We start from the raw sequence: 19,301 nt of genomic DNA on the forward strand, positions 1-19,301 counted from the left end.
AGAAATATCTGCAATTGTACCATTAATCCGAACGGAAATTGGAATTGTCAACTGACAATGTTCTTGCTGCCAAATGATTCATTAAATTGATTTTAATTCACAGAAATTTCTGCTTGTGAATCCACAGCGACTTCAATCCAGATTAATCACACGGGGGAGAATTTTTATGCAGAAAAGTTTCAAGATATCCACAGCAGCAAATCCAAACTAAAATATACAAATACACACACATGTTATATATATACTGTGTGTGTGTGTGTGTGTGTGTGTGTGTGTATATATATATATATATACACAGCATCCACGCAGTGCCTTGAAAAAGTATTCATACCCCATGAACTTTCTGGAGTATGTGTCTACCAGCTTTGTACATCTACAAGCTGAAATTTTTGCTCATTCTTTTCTGCAAACTAGCTCTAGCTCAGTGGGATTGGGGATGGTGTTTTCAGGGTGACTTACAGTGATAGGCTGTGTGCACGTTGAGTATTTGGTTGCATTCAGCATTTTATGCATGCTTTTTATGTGTTTTTGTACAGCAATGAATGCTTTTTGGAGCAAAATAAAGATATGTGAAAAAAGAAACATGGGACATCGCTTTAACCCCTGGTTTACCGTTGGACCTGGGGTGAGTATGTTGTTTAATTTAAATGATTAAAGAATGTGTCTGTATTTAGTGTTTTATTCTCGGCTTGTGTGTGTGTGTGTGTGTGTGTGTGTGTGTGTGTGTGTTTATTTAACTCTTTACTTGCAGGTTTAGTAATAAGGGTGTCTGGCTGACACCTGCTCATCATTAAACCTAGGGCCTAATCCCTTTACCCTTAATTCCATTCAAATATGAAGTGTTATTTCTGGGGCAGCTGAGGGCTGCTATTTTTAACCTAGAAAGCGGTCATTAGGCCAACATGTTACCTGGCTATTAATAACAACTCACAGCTGTTTGGTTAGCAGCTATGTCCCCACGATCAGCAACCAGCAGCACTTTGAACTTAGCGTATTTTCGCTGCGTCCAAAACGCTGCGTTCTAACTCCGCACTCGTTTTGTCACTATATGCAGATTCATCATATGTAATGACATTTCACTCAGTCAAAATCTGCAGTGGAGACGCTAGTCTCCACTACAAAAGTTGACATGTGTGGGCTAGTTTACACGGCATCAAAAACAAGCACAGTGGGTATGGGATTTCTTATAAATTAAATAAAATTAAGAATTACATTTAAAAAATGGCGTGGATTCCCGGGTCATTTTCATAACCAGCAGAGGGGAAGCCGACCGCTGGGGGTTGATATTACTAGCCAGGAATGGGGCCATTAGCTAAAAATGTTCCCTGACTACTAATAACAGCTCACAGCTGTTTGCTTAGTGTTTACTAGCTAGATTACAGGGGGACCCCAACAAAAATTGATGTTGGGTCCCCCTGTAAAATCTAACGAGCAAAAGCTAAACCGACAGCTGTGAGCTGATATTAATATGCAGGGAAGGGGCCACGGATACTGGCCCCCTCTGAGACTAGTAATATCAGCTCACAGTGGCCCCAGAAATGGCGCATCCACAAGATGCGCCAAATCTGGTGCTCAGCCTCGCTCTTCCCACTTTCCCTGGTGCTGGGGCAAGTGAGGTAATAGGGCTGGGGTTCATGTCAGCCTTGTATTGGCAGCTGACATGAAGCCCAGGTTAGTAATGGAGGGCGTCAATAAGACGCCCCCATTGCTAACCCCATAGTGAAGGTTTTAAAATAAACACACAGCCTGAAAAAAATCTTTTATTTGAAATAAAATTCCACACGGTTTTAATCATTTATTTAAAAATAAAAGACACAGTTTTATACTCACCTAATGCCTAATCCACTGAAGCCATTGTCCCCTGTGAAAAAAACTGAAAATAATAAACAACAAAAATACTCATCTAATGCCTAATCCGCTGAAGCCATTGTCACCTGTACAAAAAAATCAAAAATAAAAAACAACCATATCCCTCACCTGTCTGACGTGATGACATAATCCAGTGTCCCACGAAGATCTGGGTCACTTCTAGAGCAGACACATCAGCAATCACTGATGTGACTGCTCTAGAGGACAGCAGGCTATACACTGACAGGAGTGTAATCACTCCTGTGTCAGTGCATAGTGCTGAGTTGCCGGGAGAGAGGTCACAGGAGTTGAATCAGCTGATGAGCCCCTGTGACCTCACTTATAGCACCACCACTGCGTTTTTGCTGCGGATTTGATTGATGAGTGAAAAATGCGGAAAAAATGCACAAAGACATTCTGCAAATTTAAATGCAATGCAAATCCTGACGGGAAAATTCCTGATCATGTGCATAGCACATGAGGATTGTCATTGCATTAGCTGGCACAAGGATTCTCTAGCATTTTTGGCCCATTTCTGCGTGGGAAAAGAAGCCGCGAAATGCACCGTGTGCACATAGCGTTAGTTGTCTACCACACATAGCGTTTTGCATTCAGCCCAAAAAGTTCTACTTTTGTCTCATCTGACCAAAGCACCTTCTTCCACATGCTTGCTGTGTCCCCTATATAGCTTTTTGAAAACTTCAAAAAGGACTTTTTATGGCTTTCTTTCAAACATGGCTATATTTTTGCCACTCTTCCATGAAGGCCCGATTTGTGGAGTATATGACCAAGGACACGTTCACACGTTCAGTACTTGGTCAGTATTTTACAACAGCGTTTGTTGGCTTACAAATAATGTTGTAAAATACTGACCAAATACTGAACATGTGAACATGGCCTAATAGTAGTATTATGGACTACAGTGTCCATTTTAGGATATGATCAGATATCAAAATCAAACATCAGAATGATGTCAGTTTGAGGCTAAATACCCTGTCTGAGAACTGATTCTGACGAGTGATTCTGACGAGTGATTCTGACGAGTGACTTTTACAACTGTAATAATAATAATAATAATAATAATAAAAAGTAACTATTCGCTGATGGGACTTGAACCCAAAATGCCCTGCCGCCAGCGTTTTATCAGAGCGGGTTTTTAGTGCCGCTGGTGGAATTATAACTGATAAGCGCATCGGCCTGTCAACTGAAAATGCTGACAGGCTGACTCTTATAAAAATGAACAAGGGCTGGATTGGGCCAGACATCTCAACTCCACCGAATGATAGCAGAGTAACAAACGCAAATCCAGTGTCTTTTCTTGGGAGGTGTATTCCCATGCACCTTTTCACACCCAGACTTGGGTATACGCTTCCTGATTTTGGCTATTTGCTCTTGTCCTCCTCCTTCTCCTCATCCTCTACCACCATATCACCAGGGTGACCGTGGTCCATGATGCAACACCCACATAATTTTTTTAAAGGGTGTTTATGATGCCCTTAAAAAAAATGTATACAGTATGTTCATGTATACCCCCAGGGGTAAATGTTTGTCAGCCCATACACTTAGTGGATGGGTATTACAAGTATAGGAGGCCCGCTGCTTTCTAATGGGAAAAAATGTTTGAGGCCCTCCTCCACGTCTCTTCCAAGGGGCATTGGAGTGCTTCCAAATTTTTGGCAACCCTTGCATTCACTGCATAGGCCAACACTATGGGAGACCCACTTCCTAATAATGGGAACATTGTTTTGAGGAGGCCCTCTGACCTCCATGTCTCTTCCAAGGGGCATTGAAGTGCCTCCAAATTTTTTGCAGCCATTGCATTCACTGCATAGGCCAACACTATGGGAGACTCTCTCCTTTCTAATGGGAATTTGTCATTAATATGGCCCAGCTCTATGTGTCTTTAATTTCTTAGTGGGTTTTTTCCTAAATTTGGTCAGCCGTTGGACTCACTGCATACCCTATAACTGTATAGCAGACCCTCTCCTTTCTAATGGGAACATGTCGTACTTGTTACTGTGGCCCTGCTCTGTGTGTCTTTAAATTCTTAGTGGGATTTTTCCTAAATTTGGTCAACCGTTGGCCTCACTTCATACCCTATAACTGTATAGCAGACTCTCTCCTTTCTAATGGGAACATGTCGTACTCGTTACTGTGGCCCTGCTCTGTGTCTTTCAGAGTCCCTCCATCATTAATGAAACAGGATGTGTCTGATGATGTGTCACACACCACATTGCCAGATAAAGTTGTAAAATGTTAAAATGACTTTTCCCGGTGAATGCATTTGCCTTAAAAAATAACGTAAAAAAAAAAAATAGTAGGATCTTTCTTTAGTATAAAAACAGAGTCAGCAATGTAACCTTAGTGTAATCACATTGTTCAGCTCCTGCACCTCCTCCTCCATCTCCGAAATGACCACATCAGTCACAAGCTGAAGGCACTGCAGCACTGCCTTGGCCAAGTGGCAACAGGCTGTGCTGAAGATAACATGCTTAATACTTAGGTGACAAACCGCCCAGCGCTGCAGAGTTGTTGAAAGCTGTAACACAGCAGCTTGATCTGTGGCTCTCACCGCTGAACATACAGCCAGGCATGGTCGTGTGTGACAATGGGCGGAACCTGGTGACGGAGAAATGACAGCTGGAGTAGATACGGTTTCCCTCTATGCCACTCCTTTCACCGAGCTAAAGAATATGGCTGTGGTGAAATACAACTCCCACTGAGAAGCTTTTTCAGATTCAAAAACATTGGGCCCACCAGAGGATTTGATTCTGAGGGCCCACCTTTCTCCCCCGCTCAAGAGCCCCATAGCAGCTGCAAAGTTAGCGCTATCATGAACTCTCCTGATGTAGAAGCCAGGGCACACCAGATGATTCTCTGGTGGGACCATACAACCCTGCCGAGAAGCAATCCTGGCTAAGAAAAGTGTGTGGGAAGGTTCCCGGACACTCTATGGCTGCTTTTTCACTGAGGTGGAAACCCACGCAAACATGGGGAGAACATACAAAGTCCTTGCAGATGTTGTCCTAGCTGGGATTTGAACCCAGGATCCCAGCGCTGCACGGCTTCATTGCTAACCACTAATCCAATGTGCTGCCATTCAGCCTCTAATATCTAACAGGCTGGAGAAACTTGCACCTACTGCCACTCTATCTTCAGCTCCTTTGTGAGAAACTAAGTCTACCAAATAAAATTCCTGAGAATGAAATTGGGGATGGCTTCGCTACTGTTACTGGGGGCAGTGCTAATACCATGGCGTCGTACCATAGTTTACTGGAAATATTCCAGGCTGGTAGGAGGAAAGCAAATTCCCACAGAAAAGTACCAGCAGTAATGTTCAGGGACCCGCGCTTGTAGAAGGCGGAGACAACACCGGGAGAAATAGTGACGGCTGGGGACCGAGTATGGACACGAGGCATGAGGCATGAGGTTGTGAAAAGCTTCCGCCTCCACGAGCCTAAAAGGCCACATTTCAAGTACAAGCAGCTGCCCAGAAATCTGGCAGTTTAGTATTGCAGCCTGTGGGTGGGTGGCTGGCTGCATACTTGCGCTTGCATTCCAAGTAACAGAAAACTAAGCAGATGGTGGTCTCCATCATCATCATGGCCTCACCTTGGCACTATGAACTCTCCTGAAGGAGAAGCCAGGGCCCACCGGAGGAGTCTCCAGTTTTCTGGTGGGTCCGTCCAACCCTGCCGAGAAGCAGCCCTGGCTAAGAAAAGAGTGGGGGAAGGTTCCCGGACACTCTATGGCTGTTTTTTAATGTGGATCGGACGTGCTTATGCATGTTATCTCTCAAACCGGATTGCAGATCAGGCCATTGCCCAACTCTGTAGTCATGAAATTAAATGCGCAAAGAAAGATGTTTGTGTGTCAAAGCACCTCCGAGAAGTGCGAGTTGATGTTGGACGGGATGCCATTGCTTCTGCAAAAGCTGCTTTAGAGGACTTCCTGGGAGAATTGACACCCAGAGTAGATACGGTTTCCCTCTATGCCAGTCTTTTCACCGAGCTAAAGAATATGGCTGTGGTGAAATACAACTCTCAGCAAAAAAAGCTGTAGACTGGCTCCATACCGTCCCTGGCCGCATTCACCTGTCCACGTGTTTGTGGTTAGGCAGTCCATCCCAGTAAGTGCACTGGGGAGGGCACGGGTAATGTTGTGGGACCCGTGCTTGTGGAAGGCGGAGACGACACCGGGAGAAACAGTGGGGGCTGGGGACCGAGTATGGACACCCGGCCGCCACCGGCATGAGGTTGTGAAAAGCTTCCGCCTCCACGAGCCTAAAAGGCCACATTTCAAGTGAAAGCAGCTTTAGAGGACTTCCTGGGAGAAATGAAAGCTGGGTAGATATGGTTTCCCAAGTCCTTTCACCAAGCTAATGAATATGGCTGTGGTGAAATACAACTCAGCAAAAAAAGCTGTAGACTGGCTCCATACCATCCCTGGCCACATTCACCTGTCCACGTCTTTGTGGTTAGGCAGTCCTTCCCAGTAAGTGCACTGGGGAGGGGACGGGTAATGTTGTGGGACCCGTGCTTGTGGAAAGCGGAGACGACACTGGGACAAATAGTGTAGGCTGGGGACCGAGTATGGATACCCGGTCGCCGCCGCCTCCATGAGCCTAAAAGGCCACATTTCAAGTGCAAGCAGCTGTCAAAAATTTGGCAGTATAGTATTGCATCCTGTGGGCTGGTGGGTGGCTGGCTGCATACTTGCGCTTGCATTCCAAGGAATGGGGTAGGGACAACTGAACGCTTCACTGGGACAAGGACGTGGACGGTGATTGTTGCAAGTCTGCAATGACAGGTGCATGGAGGGAGGCATTTTCGCATGCGCCAAGGATCACTTATGATGGGCACACTGTTAGGCAGTGACCTGGGAGTCAGAGATGCTTCCAGAGGTCTTCCCCATGCTGTTCCCATGTGTTTTCAGCACTGTATGCATGTGTCTGATGATGTGTCACACACCCCATGGCCAGATAAGGTTGCAAAATGTTAAAATGACATTTCCTGGTGAATGCATTTGTCTTGGTTGAAAGCAATGCAAAAACGCATCAAAAATGCTACGTGTGAACATAGCCCAAGGTGTGGAGGAGTATTTTTGTTTTTGGTTATTTATTTTGCCTTATATACAAGTCATTACCCTGGAAAGGATGTTCCTTAACATATTTCCCAGGAAAATCCATTTTGGTTTTGCTTTTGTATGTTTTATTGTGAGTCCGTAAAAGTGGCGTAATACTCTGACAACATTGCTGACAGCAGTGACCTGGGAGTCAGAGATGCTTCCAGGGGTCTTCCCCATGCTGTTCCCATGTCACTTGAGCACTGTTCCCATCGATTTGGGCAATTTTTAGGCCCTCTGTAGACCGCCGGGGGGAGCCGCCTGAAAAATGTTCGAGTTTCCCATAGACTTACATTGGGCTCGTTGCTCGAGTCGAGCACCCGAGTATTCCAATGTGCTCGACCTGAGCAATGAGTACCCGAGCATTTTAGTGCTCGCTCATCACTACCTATAACGTTTTTCTATATTATGGCAGATGACAGTCCATTCAAATAGTAAAGAAAGCAATACATAAAGCAACACCACAAAATACTCACGGAATAAAAGTTAAGTTAACCAGACGAATCTGGTGCATGCATGTGCAAAATTAGAAACGGTAAGGCTATGTGCCCACGATGCAGAAATGCTCCGGATTTTTTCCTGAGCGTTTCTGCATCTCCCTGGCAGAAAAAACACATGCGGATTGTACATGCGGATTGTACATGCGTTTTTCCTGCCAGGGACAAGCGGAAGTGAAGCGTTCTTCACATGCATTTCCGCATGCGGGTTGACAAGCGCTTTCCAATCGATTTTAGCATCACTTGGAGAGTGCTTGACAACTTGGTCACACTATATAAATCCATGCAAACGGCATGGTTTTATATACTGTGACCGTAAAGAATGTTTAAAAATAAAAAAATAAATCTATACTTACCTTCTGATGCCCCCCGGTGTCTTGCTTCGCTCCATCCTCCCTTGCCGGCAACTCACGGTCCACCGCAATCTGCCGGCAAGGGAGGACAAGCGCAGCGGGGGCCATCAGAAGGTAAATATAATATTTATTTTTTATTTTATTCTTTTTTTTACAGGTTCTATGGTACCCGGGTCCGGTGGAGAGTCTCCTCTTCTCCATACCTGTGTACCATCCGCACATTGAAACGCATGGAATCCGCATGTACAGATGCAGTGATGCGTAATCCATGCGTTTCAATGCAAGTCAATGGCGGCGAAAACGCAGCACTTCCGCAAAATAATTGGTAATGCTGCGTTTTTTTCCGCAATGATAACCCGTAGCGGAAATTTCCGCAGCATGTGCACAGCACATGGGGATTATCATTGGGGAACATTGCAGGCCTTCTACCAAGCGGTTTTTAAGCATTTCTGCAGCGTTTTGCCGCTGCAAAAACGCTTAAAAAAACGCATCGTGGGCACACAGCCTAACAGTATCCAAATTTTTTGTCTTGTTTGCATTCTGTGCAAATTAAGGGTGTGGCATCCCCTTTGTTGAGCTGATTAGTATATATGTAGCTTACCACGGGCCTAGGTGGTCTGAAGTTGGGACCCGGTCCTACTTGTCTACCCTTTTATATGTATTACTTCAACTTTGATATACAGTAAGGTTTTTAATATAGACAGTGTAGGTACCGTCCCAATTTAGGGTCACCTTGTCACTGGTGGGATGGCTTGTATACTTTTTTTGATCAAAAATAGTTCACTAAGTACCCTATATTTAATATGCAACTTTGCTTTACATTTATATATAATGATGGTAGGGTATGAGATATATTTTTTGACTTTTGTAGGTTTTGCTTCTTTTTGCTAGTGTGAACATGCTCCTATTTCTTGCATGTGTACCATCTTAGACCTCAGTTCACATTGCTTGGTTTTCAGTATCCAAATAGGTATTATACACTCCTGTGAAAAATTAAAGCATCAATATTTCCAAATTCATTTTCAAATGGAAACAATGGTCGGATTGAAACAAAATTTTGCATGGCTGCAGGAATGACCCTGCAAATCATGATACGGAAATTGTTTTGCTGTTTTCAAATCAATTCTAGGGGCTGCAACCCTCTAAACACCCCAAATTGGAAAGTGGCTAGAACAATTCCAAAGAAGTCAACTTTTCTCTGAAACTGTCGAATGGATTGGTTTCAAAATCTTGACAGTGATGGTCGATTGCCTATCATTTGTAACCCTGTCAAGTGCAACCGCCTATGATAAAAACTTCCCCTCCGGTGCACCCCTAAACTCAAACCCTCCCCAAAGAGATGAAAATGCAGATGAGCCGCTAACGGCCGCCATCTTTTTTCAGAAATCCAGCGGAGCTGATTGGCCGCTGCCGGACCAATGAGCGACGCGAGATTTCCAGGACAGACAGACAGACAGACAGACGGGATAAGACGATTTTATATATATATATATATATATATATATATATTACAGTGGGTACGGAAAGTATTCAGACCCCTCTACATTTTTCACTCTTTGTTTCATTACAGCCATTTGGTAAATTCTAGAAAGTTCATTTTTTTTCTCATTAAATTACACTCTGCTTCCCATCTTGACTGAAAAAAACAGAAATGTAGAAATTTTTGCAAATTTATTAAAAAAGAAAAACTGAAATATCACATGGTCATAAGTATTCAGACCTTTTGCTCAGTATTGAGTAGAAGCACCCTTTTGAGCTAGTACAGCCATGAGTCTTCTTGGGAATGATTTAATTCACAAGAAAAAGGCCCTCAAAAATAAGAGAGCTTATACGACCAGAGTTTTTCAGAAAAATTGGTACTTTATTTAAACATTGCATATTAACCCCTTACTTACCGGGGACATATTAGTACGCATATTTGCGATCCCCCCGTTCAGTGAGGGCTGCTGCGCTGAGCCCTCACTGAACGGAGCACATGTCAGCTGATTCTTACAGCTGACATGTGCCCGCAACAGCCGCGGGTGGAATCGCGATCCACCCGCGGCTGTTAACATGTTAAATGCTGCTGTCAATCTCCGACAGCAGCATTTAACGCGCGCTTCCGGGTAGCGCGTCATAAGCCCCGCCCACCGGCGACCCCGTCACGTGATCGCGGGTCGCCGATGGGCGTGCATGACAACCCAGGGTCTGCAGCAGACGCCTGTGGTTGTCATGATCTTGTTGCTATGAGCGCCACCTAGTGGTCGGCGCTCAAAGCACAGGACCATTTCTGCTGCATGCAGGGGACCTGCTCGTCCCCTGTATGTAGCAGAGGCGATCGGATAGTTGCTGCTTCTAGTCTCCTATGGAGACTATAGAAGCATGCAAAAAGTAAAAAAAAAAAAAAAGTTTTTAAAAATATAAAAAAAAATAAAAAAATATAAAAGTTTAAATCACCCCCCTTTCGCCCCATTCAAAATAAAATATATTAAAAAAAAAAACACATATATTTGGTATCGCCGCATTCAGAATCGCCCGATCTATCAATATAAAAAAAGAATGAATCCGATCGGTAAACGGCGTAACGAGAAAAAAATTCTAAACGCCAGAATTACGTTTTTTGGTCGCCGCAAAATTGCAATAAAATGCAATAACGGGCGATCAAAACATCGGATCTACCCCAAATGTTATCAATAAAAACGTCAGCCCGGCGCGCAAAAAATAAGCTATCAACCAGCCCCAGATCACGAAAAATGGAGACGCTACGGGTCTTAGAAAATGGCGCTATTTTTTTATTTATTTTTTTACCAAATTTTGGAATTTTTTTTCACCACTTAAATATAAAAGAACCTATACATGTTTGGTGTATATGAACTCGTAATGACCTGTAGAATAAGAAGGGCAGGTCAGTTTTAGCATTCAGTGAACGTGGTAAAAAAAATAAATAAAAAACAACTGTGGTATTGCACTTTTTTTGCAATTTTTCCGCACTTGGAATTTTTTTCCCGTTTTCCCGTACAGGATATGGTAAAACTAGTAATGGTGTTGAAAAGTACAACTCGTCCCGCAAAAAATAAGCCCTCACATGGCCATATTGACCAAAAAATAAAAACGCTATGGCTCTGGGAACAAGGGGAGCAAAAACGAAAATGCAAAAACGAAAAATGCTCCGGGGCTTAAGGGGTTAAAATATTATGGTGCTGCAAGGAGAGGGCACAGCTAACTCACACATTATTCAAAGATTACATAAAGATATGTCAGGGATATATTAATCCAACATTGTTGAGATGCATACAAAATATATAAAAAATACATGATTAGCTATGGATAATATATATCCTTCAACAGCAATATGGAATCCAATCGATATTTCTGTATATCAAATTAAAGTGAACAGTGCATAGTGCGTAATGTAAACTTGACTGCCTTGTTGGACTCACATATAGCCTATCAATTTATAGTAACACATTCATATGCTTATAAACCTGATATTAAGTCACTCTAACATTGGGGCTATACCTGGCATTAGACCCAATATAAGGTTCAGCCTCTATCAAGATTCATCTGAATAATATCCACACCGCCACATATTGATCAAAAGTATTTACTTGTGGAGGTAAATGAGTATAGCTCGTGCCCTCGCGCCCCTACGCGCGTTTCGCCCTCGCTTCGTCGGGGGGCGGATATTTTGGAGATGAGCCCACATTGCCTTAAATTGCGGCTTGTGTAATTTTAACATCCAGTCTGATGTAAAGGATTATTTCCGGGTAGCGCTCCCTCATGACGGCGCATGAGCTTCCTGTCTGGCGCTTCCGCCGGCCGACAGTGGAACGCAAGCGTGCCTCCGCTGCTAGGCAGCGGTGCACACGTCCGCGCACCTAGTGTCAGCGAGTGGAAGGTCCGAAGTGACAGCGGCGCGCATGCGCACCAGGGAGGATAGCGGAGATAGAGTGGTCACGAGTAAGTATAGGATCTATTTAACGTTATGTAGATGTGGCTATATGAATATACTTTGACCCGTGCACATTTATCGGATGGAGATGAAGGCACGAATATCTGTGTCCCATTAACTCCCCTCACATATCTCCCCATCCCACCTGATAATGGGAAAGGGGGTTTAAAGGTATATTCAGTTTTATTGCATGTGAGGCTACCATTCACCTTTAGAGACCCCTTATGCATCTATAAATCTCATGTTAACTATGTCTGAGATCATAAGGTCCAACTATAATAGGCTGAGCATGATCTAAAGAGGGGAAGGCACCCGTGGGGGGGGGGATTAACATTTCATTCCGTTTACCACAATTGCCGTTTCGGAATACATAGTGCTCCCCAATAATAAGCCTCAAATAGAATATCTAATATCATTGTAACCCAAGAGCAATATGCTGAAAAATGATCTAGAAAGGGGGGAGGGATTGGTGAGAGGGGGGGTTTAATATTTCAATCTGGTCGGCACTGTTGTAATTTCAGGGCAAATTTAGTGGATGATATTCTCCAATGCATACATACATGTCCTATCCTCCCAAATCGACCAAACATCCCCCTATACATTAATACTCATTCAGTGACTTCCCCGATCTTATACCCATCAAGCATTGATCCATCCATTGCATTGCGTATCAGGAGAATATAGTTTCTCTGTGTATACAAAATAGGGTCCATTGCAGATAAGTCTCATATGGTTCTGACAAGTCACTCGTGGCTCCACTTGTTTTCCGGATCACACTGGAAACTGAGTCTTGAAAAGACACACAAGCTCAATATCGAACAATCTAAAACTAAAAGAAGATTAATTAAAATCAAAAATGTATAAAAATTACACCCATACCCCAAAAAATGGGGGGAATCCATGGAGGAAGAAAAAAGAGTAAAGAATAGGGAGGGACAGGAAGGTAGGGGAGAGGAAGGAGAAAGGGATATATAGGAGAACAGAAGACCAGAAAAAGGAAAGGCAGGAGGTAAGAGGGAGGAGACTCATGGGATACAGAGGGGATGAATCCCTTATCGTTTCAAAGGAAGGAGCTAAATCCAAAGTTCTCATTGAGCCCCAATGGAGTTACAGTTTTTAATCTGTAAATCCACCGGCTCTCTACCTAGGATAAGATCTTAAATAGGTCTCCCCCTCTTGGGCCCAGGACTACCTGGTCGATTGCTCTTATCCTTAGGAGTTTTGCATCACTATTATGCAGGGCTTTAAAATACCTTGGTAAAGTTTTTAGTTCACTCATATCTTCAATGTTTTTAGATTTTTCAATGTCCCTTATGTGCTCACGCACTCTGATTTTATGTTCCCGGGTAGTCATACCAACATATAGTTTTGCACATGGGCATTCTGCCAGATAGATCACGCCTTTCGAAGAGCATGTCAAGTAGGTATCAATTTTGAATTATCTGTTTTTTTCGGAATTGGAGAAAGTTTTACTTTTTACTAAATTGGAACATGCCTTGCAATGTCCACATTGGAAAAAGCCCTTCATGTAATTTCTAAAGGAGTTTTTATTCATTCGTTCCTTGGAGTAATGACTCCGGACCAAGAGATCCTTTAAATTTTTGGATCTCTTGGCCGTAACGCTGGGCTTTTCCCCGATTACTCGTGACAGGATCGGATCCATTTTCAAAACTCTCCAATGTTTGTGGATAATGTTATTAAATTCTTTCCACTGCTTATTGAAAGGCGTGATCAATCTAGCCTGGTCAGAAGATTCTCCCTCCTTAACTGGGTTATTGTAAAGCAATCTGTCCCTAGGGGTATCTCTAGCCCTCTTGTATCCACGCTTGAAGGTTCAATGTCCATATCCTCTCTCCCTAAATCTCAGGTAAAGATCAGCAGCCTGATTTTCAAATTTTTCCTCTGTGGAGCAGATTCTTTTTGCTCTAAGATACTGACTGGTCGGAATACTTTTGATAGTGGAGGGGAGGTGCGAGGAGCCGGCATGCAGGATGGAGTTGGTCGAAGTCTGTTTTCGATAAATATCGGTAATGATCATTCCATCCGCTGATACTTGTAAATCCACATCAAGAAAGTTGACATGTAAACCGCTATTATATGTTAATCTGATATTGATATCATTTTTGTTCAACTTCATCATGAATACTTCCAGCTCCTCGCACGTGCCCCCCCAAATAAAAAGTATATCATCTATATATCTCATCCAGTTGAGGGCCTTGTCTGATCCCTCAACTGGATTACACTGTAGGACCTCCCTTTCCCAGGCCCCCATGAACAGATTTGCGTATGAGGGGGCGCACGCTGCCCCCATAGCTGTTCCTTGTGTCTGAACATAAATCTGCTCGTTAAATATAAAGCAGTTATGCTCAAGCACAAACTCTAATAGGGTCACAATAAGCTTTATCAGCAGTTTGTCCAAATTACTGTTGTCAAGAAACCAATGAATCGCCTTCAACCCGTCCCGATGTTTTATCGATGTATACAGTGCTTCAACATCGGCCATGACTAGAATCATTCCATCTTCCAAATGTATTTGATCCAGTCGTCTTAGGGCCGATGTTGTATCCTGTATATAGGACGGTAATGTTGAGACGATTGGTTTTAGATAGTAGTCTATCATTCGGCAGACTGTTTCGCATAGGCCATCGTTACCCGAGATTATGGGACGTCCAGGGGGGTCCATCATGTTCTTGTGCAATTTGGGGATCAAGTAAAAGGTTGGAAGTCTTGGTTTCATTTTGTCTATCTTGTCTAGAAACTTTTTAGGAATGACGCGGTCTTCAAAGGCCTTTTGTAAGATGCCCACCAATTCCAACTGGAATTCTAAGAGGGGATTGTGGGGCAATTTTTTATAGCAATTCTTATCTGATAATAGTTTATACGCTTGCTTTTCATACAGGTCGCACGGCCATATGACCAAGTTGCCCCCTTTGTCGGCCATTTTGAAGACAACGTCCTTCCAAGATTGCATCTCTCGTAATGCCAGTTCTTCCTTACCATCATTTTTTACCGATCCCCTTCGACTTAATTTTTCAATATCTGCTGTAACCAATTTTACAAACATGTCTATAGATGGACAAGACACAATACTAGGAAACTTCTTTGATTTATTGCACAAAAACATAGGGAATGGACTCCCACCTGTGCTTTCATTTTCAGAAAGATTAGATTCCTCAGCCAATGATTCTAAAATAGTTACTGCTGCCTTTTCCTCCTCTGTATCCAGGTTTAAACCCAAGTTATTTTTATCATAGAATCTTTTGAGGATTATTTTTCTGCCATATAGATGAACATCTTTGATGGCCGTAAAAGTATCTAGGGGTTGGGGAGGGGAAAAGGTTAAACCTTTTTCCAAAATACTTGTTTGTATTTTAGAAAGGCTATGTTTTGATAGATTTATTACCTTCGGTTGTTCATGATGTTTCCTCCCACCATTCTTTTTACTCGGCCCATAGTACTTCCTCTTTCCTCCATATCTTGTCTTAATCTGGTTAGAATATCCGGAGTCCTGATCAAGATTCACCGAGGGTATACTTGATACGGACGAGGCTGAGGACATCGCTTGATTTGGTTCATTCGTACTCTCCCCAGTCCTAGCTTTATATTGCCATCTATAAATCCTTTTCTGCTGATAGTCATTTATGTCCCTCACGTATTTCTTTTTCTTGGTGGCACTAATTTCCTGCTCCCATTTTTCCATTTCAAGTTCTAAATCACTGTAGAATTTTTTTAGAGGTTCTACCTGAATTTCCTGTGTCATTTGTACCTGTAGAGTGCTAATCTCCTGGTCCAATTCATCTAAAAGTTGTGCATTCCTCTCATTGATAATGTCAATGAAGGCAAGTGAACAGGAGGAGGCTGCCGTCTCCCATTTGCCCACCAGTGTTGGATCATTTAATTCAAAGGTTGGATATAATTGCACTCTAAGACCCCTTGGTATGATTTTTTGTTTGCTATAATTCTCTAGGGCCGCTTTCGTCCACCATGTTCTGGTTTTCCTCTGCATTAGATTTCTATACTTTAACATCAACTCTTTATTGTCCATTTGGTTCCCATTAAAAACATCTGCAGCACCATATTGAAAAAGATCCGAAAACTTATTCTGCCAGGTTTTTTCCCTGGCTCTCATATCCATAGTGAGTTCAAAGGTCAATCTGTTATAAAACAGGAACAGTATGAATAACAACATACTCACAAGGATTTCAGGAACATCACGTCCAACTCCATTGATAATTTAATTCACAAGAAAAAGGCCCTCAAAAATAAGAGAGCTTATACGACCAGAGTTTTTCAGAAAAATTGATACTTTATTTAAACATTGCATATTAAAATATTATGGTGCTGCAAGGAGAGGGCACAGCTAACTCACACATTATTCAAAGATTACATAAAGATATGTCAGGGGTATATTAATCCAACATTGTTGAGATGCATACAAAATATATCAAAAATACATCAAAAATACATGATTAGCTATGGATAATATATATCCTTCAACAGCAATATGGAATCCAATCGATATTTCGGTATATCAAATTAAAGTGAACAGTGCATAGTGCATAGTGCGTAATGTAAACTTGACTGCCTTGTTGGACTCACATATAGCCTATCAATTTATAGTAACACATTCATATGCCTATAAACCTGATATTAAGTCACTCTAACATTGGGGCTATACCTGGCATTAAACCCAATATAAGGTTCAGCCTCTATCAAGATTCATCTGAATAATATCCACACCGCCACATATTGATCAAAAGTACTTACTTGTGGAGGTAAATGAGTATCGCTCGTGCCCTCGCGCCCCTACGCGCGTTTCGCCCTCGCTTCGTCGGGGGGCGGATATTTTGGAGATGAGCCCACATTGCCTTAAATAGCAGCTTGTTGTGTCATTTTAACATCCGGTCTGATGTAAAGGATTGTTTCCGGGTAGCGCTCCCTCATGACGGCGCATGCGCCGTCGCATGTCACTTCCTGTCTGGCGCTTCCGCCGGCCGACAGTGGAACGCAAGCGTGCCACCTAGCAGCGGTGCACACGTCTGCGCACCTAGTGTCAGCGAGTGGAAGGTCCGAAGTGACAGCGGCGCGCATGCGCACCAGGGAGGATAGCGGAGATAGAGTGGTCACGAGTAAGTATAGGATCTATTTAACATTGTATAGATGTGGCTATATGAATATACTTTGACCCGTGCACATTTATCGGACGGAGATGAAGGCATGAATATCTGTGTCCCGTTAACTCCCCTCACATATCTCCCCATCCCACCTGATAATGGGAAAGGGGGTTTAAAGGTATATTCAGTTTTATTGCATGTGAGGCTACCATTCACCTTTAGAGAGGGTCATTGTCTTGTTGGAAGGTGAACTTTCGGCCAAGTCTGTGGTCCAGAGCACTCTGGAAGAGGTTTTCATCCAGGATATCTCTGTACTTGGCCTCATTCATGTTTCCTTCAATTGCAACCAGTCATCCTGTCCCTGCAGCTGAAAAACACCCCATAGCATAGAATCATAGAATCATAGAATGGTAGAGTTGGAAGGTACCTCCTGGGTCATCTGGTCCAACCCTCTGCTCAATGCAGGATTCACTAAATCATCTTAGACAGATGTCTGTCCAGCCTCTGTTTGAAGACGTCCATTGAAGGAGAACTCACCACCTCTCGTGGCAGCCTGTTCCACTCATTGATCACCCTGTCAAAAAGTTTTTTCTAATATCTAATCTGTGTCTCTTCCCATTCAGTTTCATCCCATTGCTTCTAGTCTTTTCTTGTGCAAATGAGAATAAAGATGATCCTTCTACAATGTGACAGCCCTTGAGATATTTGTAGACAGCTATTAAGTCTCCTCTCTGTCTTCTTTTTTGCAAGCTAAACATTCCCAAATCCTGTAACCGTTCCTCATAGGACATGGTTTGCAGACCGGTCACCATTCTTGTCGCTCTTCTCTGAACTTGCTCCAGTTTGTCAATGTCTTTTTTAAAATGAGGTGCCCAAAACAGGACACAGTATTCCAGATGACGTCTGACCAAAAAGGAGTGAAGTGCGATAATGACTTCACGTGATCTAGACTGTATGCTTCTGTTAATACATCCCAGAATTGTATTTGCCTTTTTTGCTGCTGCATCACACTGTTGACTCATGTTCAGTCTATGATCTATTAGTATACCTAAGTCTTTTTCACATGTACTGTATCTTAGCTATATTCCTCCCATTCTGTATATGCTTTTTTAATTTTTATTGCCCAGATGTAGTACTTTGCATTTTTCCCTGTTAAAAACCATTCTGTTAGTTGCTGCCCACTGCTCCAGTTTATTTAGGTCTTTTTGAAGCCTCTCTCTCTCTTCTCTAGTGTTAGCTATCCCTCCTAGCTTTGTGTCATCAGCAAATTGAATCAGTTTACCCTCAATTCCTTCATCTAAATCATTGATAAAGATGTTGAACAATACAGGTCCCAGGACAGAGCCCTGTGGTACCCCACTTGAGACATTTATCCAACTGGATGTGAAGCCATTTACGACCACTCTTTGAGTCCGATCACTAAGCCAGTTATGAATCCACCTAACAGTTGCCTTGTCCATTCCATACGTGGTCATTTTTTCAATAAGGATGGTGTGAGATACTTTGTCAAATGCTTTGCTGAAGTCAAGATATACTATATCTACAGCATTTCCCTGATCCACCCAGTCAGTGATTCTGTCATAGAAGGAAATTAAGTTAGTCTGACATGACTTGTTAGTTACAGACCCATGCTGACTCTGGTTAATCACTTCATTCTTATCCAGGTACTTACATACATGTTGTTTAATAATTTGTTCACAGATTTTTCCTGGTATAGAAGTCAGACTCACAGGCCTATAGTTCCCTGGGTCCAGCTTCTTCCCCTTTTTGAAGATAGGAACAACATTTGCTCTTCTCCAGTCTTCTGGGACTTCTCCTGTTCTCCAAGAATTTTCAATTCCACCACCATGTTTCACTGTTGAGATTGTATTGGGCAGGTGATGAGCAGTGCCTGGTTTTCTCCACACATACCGCTTAGAATGATCACCAATAAGTTCTATCTTCGTCTCATCAGACCAGAGAATCTTATTTCTTATAGTTTGGGAGTCCTTCGTGTGTTTTTGAGCAAACTCTATGCAGGCTTTCATATGTCTTGCACTCTGCCATAAAGGCCCGACTGGTTGAGGGCTACAGTGATAGTTGACTTTATGGAACTTTCTCCCATCTCCCTACTGCATCTCTGGAGCTCAGCCACAGTGATCTTGGGGTTCTTCTTTACCTCTCTCACCAAGGCTCTTCTCCCATGATTGCTCAGTTTGGCTGGATGACCAGGTCTTGAAAGACTTCTTCCATTTAAGGATTATGAAGGCCAGTATGCTCATAGGAACCTTGAGTAATGCAGAAATTCTTTTGTAACCTTGGCCAGATCTGTGCCTTGCCACAATTCTGTCTCTGAGCTCCTTGTGTCAGTTCCTTTGAGCTCATGATTCTCATTTGGTCTGACATGCACTGTGAGTTGTGAGGTGACGTCTTACATAGACAGGTGTGTGCCTAT

This window comes from Phyllobates terribilis, unplaced genomic scaffold, assembly GCF_046119375.1.
Source record: "Phyllobates terribilis strain yellow unplaced genomic scaffold, ASM4611937v1 Scaffold_8__6_contigs__length_399053987, whole genome shotgun sequence".
Classification (NCBI taxonomy): Eukaryota; Metazoa; Chordata; class Amphibia; order Anura; family Dendrobatidae; genus Phyllobates; species Phyllobates terribilis.